Source organism: Meriones unguiculatus, chromosome X, assembly GCF_030254825.1.
Source record: "Meriones unguiculatus strain TT.TT164.6M chromosome X, Bangor_MerUng_6.1, whole genome shotgun sequence".
NCBI lineage: Eukaryota > Metazoa > Chordata > Mammalia > Rodentia > Muridae > Meriones > Meriones unguiculatus.
Window position 1 is genome coordinate 5,839,042 of NC_083369.1, and position 5,530 is coordinate 5,844,571.

The following is a 5,530-nucleotide window of genomic DNA, read 5'->3' on the forward strand; positions in this document are numbered from 1 at the left end:
TGATGGAACTATTTATAATAATATGGTAGGTGATTCAGAGATAAAACTGTGTAACAAGTGATAGTCTAAATACTTTGCATATATAATCTATTAAAGTTTTTGTAATTGTCCTAAGTATAGGGTTACTATCCATTTTCTTTGATGAGGAACTAAAAATATAGAGAATGCATGTGATTTTCAACCATATTGACACCTTTATATGAAGAACTGTCAATTTCAGTTAACTCTTTAGAATAAAATTTGGCATTTTAAAGATTATACTTTATTTGAAGCTTCAGCAAGAGGTTCTGACAAAGCTTCATGTGTTCCCATGGTGGTAGTGTTGGGTAAGAACGCATATTGTTTAATATATTTTCTAAGTCGTCCCTGGCTTTAATGTAATATAGACTAGCATATTTTGTGTTTAGCCATCAAAATATGATTGTGTAATGGGCTGTGATGCTTATTTTACTACTATTTTGAGGTAAGGTATTAGGTAATAACGATTGATTTCTACTTGAATTTTCAGTCATATGGTATTGGCTAAATCTTTTTGTATACCACAATACATACAGTATCCATAGAGACTGTATATTAGAGAAGCCACAGAAACATGTTTACTATTAAACTTCAACTAACAAGTTTTTACTTTGCATAATTTTGCCCACATTTAAAATAATAAATTCTTTTTTAAATTTAAATTATTTTTTTTATTTATTCACTTTATATCCTGATTATAGCCCCCTCCCTCATCTCTTCCTGTTCCCACCATCCCTTCTTCTTCCCCCCATTTCCCTCCCTTATTTCTCAGAAAGGGGGAGTCCTTCTTCCCTACCATCTGTCCCAGCCTATCAAGTGTCATCAGGACTGCCTGCATCTTCTTCTCTTTGATCACTTCCCCCTAATTGGAATGGGGTGGCATTGCCAGGCCACAGAGGAAAGAAATATTTAAGGAGAGAAAAATAAATGGGCTGGTGTATGTATCTCATATTCCTACAGAGGTTACCTTTTAATTTTTACCAATTGGTTTCTTTATGGCAGTTTCATATATGAATATTATTGCATGCTGCTCATGGATCCTCAATCTCCCTTTTGCTTTTAGGTTTTGCACACAAGAAAGAACATGTGATTTTGTCTTAATTTTTTTCTCTGCCATTACCTTGTTTACTTCCTCTATTCTAATCATTTACTTTTCCTTTCCCCCTCAGAGTCCCCTTTCTCCTTTTATGTATGCATGTGTACGTGTGTGTGCTCTATCTAAATGTTTCATGTGATAAAAGAACAATTGAGATTTGTTTTTCTGAGTCCTGATTATTCTATTTAATATAACTAGATTTATTTATTTTATGTAAGTAATAATTTCATTCTTCTTTATAATTGTATTTCTTCTTTTGACAACTATGTTTTATTTCTTTTTCAGTGTATTTACTGAATAATTTAGTGCTGATTGTTATTTATTATATATTCTAGATATTAAATTATAGTCAGATGTACAGTTGGCAAAGATTTTTCTCCTGTTAGAATGCCTTTATTTTTCTATTTCTTTTGTTGTACAAATGTCTTTTAAATTGTGTGCAATCACTTTTGTCAATTTTTACAATTATATATAAAGCTATTAAACTTTTCAGAAATTCCTTGACTGTACCTACATTTTGAAGTTTTAATTTAGTGGTTTCATATTTTCACAAAATTTAGATAGGCCTTTCATACACTTTGAATTGATTTTCATGCAAGATGAGACATATTCAACCAATTTTATCCTTCTACTCTGATAATTCAGTTTAACAGATACAACTTGTTAAAATATATTCTCTTTTCTAATGTATGTGTTGGACATCATCATTAAATTTTGGGAGAATATAACTGTATGGCTTCATTTATAGGTTCTTTATTCTATTGTGTTGGCTTATTGTTCTGTTTCTGTCAGTATTATACTATGCAAAGCCCTTTAAAATCTCTTGGGAAAACCACAGAACACCTGACTTTCAAAACTCATGTGCATTGGGAAAACAAAAGATCTATATCTTCTCCCTTGTCCCTACTATTCTGTACTATAAAAATAATCATCACAAATTCTACTGGCTATTTGAACATAGTTTTCCTCTGTGACTACAATGACTGTTCTTAAATATTCTATCTTTCTTTCCCTGAAGTTGTATATTAGCCTTTTTTCTCCATCAGAAATAATAATGCTATATAGTGTGTTACACAAATAAGTGCATTGGTAGTGATTTCCAAAATACTATCGCATTAAATTTTTGTGTAAACGTTTCTATTCATATTGAGCATAATATAAAATTTTAAAAATGATCTTCATCAAAATGTGAGAATATGTGGTGCAGGTTATTTGAGAGAAAATACTTCATTCATTTTAGTGTGATTTCTTACACGTGTACTACTCTAGGCTTTTTTTTTTTTTTTAACAGATCTTGCCTCAGGTTTATTTGTAAAAACAGCATAGGTACCTGATAAAATAGGATCAGATGAATGAGGAGGAGGTCCCCCCTATCAGTGGACTTGGAAAGGGGCACGGTGGAGATGAGGGAGGGAGGGAGGGAGGAAGGGACTGGGAGGGAATGAGGGATCGGAACACGGCTGGGATACAGAGTTAATAAAATGCAACTGATAAGAAAAAAATAAAATTCAAAAAAAAAAAAAAAAAACCAGCATAGGACACTGGTCATCTGTAAATAGTGTGTAGGTGGGTGTGGCTACGGGGCCTGGGCACCTTTGGGAGCCTGAGCTGGAGCTGGAGCCTTGCCCTTAGCTGGAGCTGTGGCCTCTGCCTTGGTTTGAACCTTGGGCTTTGATTTGCAGAGCCTACGACCCTTAGCCATGTAGCTTCGAATCTGCTTCCCAAGTTTGGGGTGAGCGATGAAAGCCAGGCGGCTGAGTTTGAGGCTGGGGGCCCTTAGCATCTTGGGTTTAACAGCTGCAGGCTTCACAAGGGCCTTGATGGCCTCTGCTCGCGCACTCATTGCCTTTGCGTTGTTTGCTTGCATCTTCTTCAGGCCTTTCTTGTTGTGCTTCTTGGCAAAGCGCATGTTCCTCAAGAATTTGGGGTCCACCCTCTTAAGAGATTCGTATCATTGTGACCGGGGTTTCTTGATGCCATTTCTGTGCCATTTGCGGGACTGGTTGTGTGTGGGGTAGTTCTTGGACTTGGCCATGTTTGCACAGTAACCCGCGGCTCCCGCAGCGTCCGGGACCGGCTTTTTAAAATTACTTTTTATACATTGTCTAGTTTGTAAATATTATGTATAGATCGAATTTTAGTAATTTAACCTGCTATCACTTTAGTTCATTTTTGTAACTCTTAATTATAAAATAGTTATAAATGAATTAAAATTAGAAGATAATTTTCTTTCTATTTATATTCACTTGCATATTTATTATTTTTTACCACTACTTAAATGATAAAGATCCAAGTTTTTATAGTACTTGAGGTGGGAGATAAAAGAAAATAATTTTTACAAGGAAATTTTTTACTCTGTAGCTCAAACTGGCCTCATTCTCCCAAGTACTGTTATGGTTGACAACCTTTTTTAGTCTCAGAGACAAATTTTGTATTTCATTAAAAAAAATACAATGACAACTGGATATTGGTCTAAAAAGTAAAAGAAAATATCCATATGATACATCACATAGGATAACTTTGGTATAGAAAGAAATATCAGAAAGTGAATCATTTCACCAAGAGTATAAAGTCAGTGATTCAAGTAAGAGAAAGTAATAAAATATTTCTAATACCCAGATATTCCATTATTTCATATGAAAATATCTTGTGATAAAAATTTAGGTTCCAAGTGGACTCCCTAGTAAGGGAAGCAGGGACTTTCTCTGGCATGACCTCAGTGACAGGCTCTCTGATCATCTCCCCCTGGGGGGAGCAGCCTTGCTAGGCCACAGAGGAAGACAGTGCATCCATCCCTGATGAGACCTGATAGGCTAGGGTCACATAGAAGAGGATGAGGTCCTCCCCTATCTTTGGACCAGGGGAGGGATGTAGGGGGAAAAGAGGAAAGGAGGGTGGGATTAGGAGGAAATGAGGAAGAAGGCCACAGCCAGGATAAAAAATGAATAAATTGTAATAAATGATGTAATAAATGCATCTCTACTGTAAAAAATTAACAGCTTGCCAAATATAGTAATGATCACATTATCTACTTATTTATTCTAAAAGAGCTTTAATTAAACTATGTTCTATATACTCATCAACTCAGCACACTGTAATATGATGAGGTTCCTATAATCTGAACTTACTGGAGAAACTATGAGCCTACAGAAATATCCTAACTCCTGTTATCAAAACTACTAAAACTACTCTAGTAGTGAGTAAATATGAAATGCTTTTTCAATTAAAATTAAGAAATATTGAACAAATTCAAGGTGTTGTGGAATATTTAGCACTGCAATTAATGAAAAAGAAAGATGAAGTGCACAGAAATACAGTGCTTAGTGTAACTGCAGTGATTAGTTGGGGATACCTATAATATACATGCAATATATAATTATACATGCAATGACAGAAAATGATGGGTACTCAGAGGAAGTAATCACTCGGTGTTCTGGAAACAAATAGAAAAATCACAAAGTTAGAATTTAAGTGATACACACAGAGGATATCTGGAATTTGGACCTTTAAATATGTATTTGAATGGCAAATATGAGAGATCAAGATTTTTGTCTTTTCTTTTTTCAGACAGGTTGTCCTTGAACTGGATGTACAGCCAAGGATCTTCAGTTAATAATTCTCTTGCCTTTACTTTCCTAGTGCATGGATTACAGATATGAACCACCACAACCAAAAAGGGTTAAAAACAAAAGGAGAATTCCCAGTGTTAATTATTATGTCTACATAAATAATTATCCACTAATTTTTATAGTGATTATCCACTAAATTTTTATAGAATATGAAAAATTGGTGTCCACTTTTATGTATTCAATTATCCGACACAAATAGAAATCATTGATAAACTTGGCCTAATAAGAATTTTAATCTGGTATTCATGTAACCAATATGTCATTTTTTCAAGACTATGAACTTAATATATATATGCATTATAATTTAAATATATTTACTCAACAGTTGCAGGAATCAGGAGCTAAATTAATAATATTTTGAATATTTTGGAGAGGTTAAAATTCAGTATATGTTTACCTAGGAAACAATTTTCTTATATAGTGACCTGCAAAATGATGTTGCTTACTTTTATTCCTTAATACTTTCCCCAACCCACATCCTATTTTTCATCACTTTTTAAATTAATCCCATTAACTTAAGTTTTGGTTTCATAAAGCAGTGCTTATAAGTTCAAATTAATTCTATTCAGAGGCTCTTATTCAGTGTTCATACTACTGATCTTACAGCAACAGTGTGTTTATTAATTGACCTTCTTCAAGTACTATCTTGTCTTACAGTCAGCAGTATTCTACTTTCCCCAATATATTTCCCCAAACTTTTTGATCCTCCAAAATTTTTTATTTAACAACTAATTGCAGAAGTTGTCAATGTTCTTTCTGAAGTTCTTTTTTACTTTTAAAAGATTGC

General features: G+C 33.8%; 1 pseudogene; it reads right to left on the minus strand.

The window, feature by feature from the left end:
• Positions 1-2,690: 2,690 nt before the first annotated feature.
• On the minus strand, positions 2,691-3,183 carry LOC110544592 (large ribosomal subunit protein eL29-like; annotated as a pseudogene).
• Positions 3,184-5,530: the final 2,347 nt, after the last annotated feature.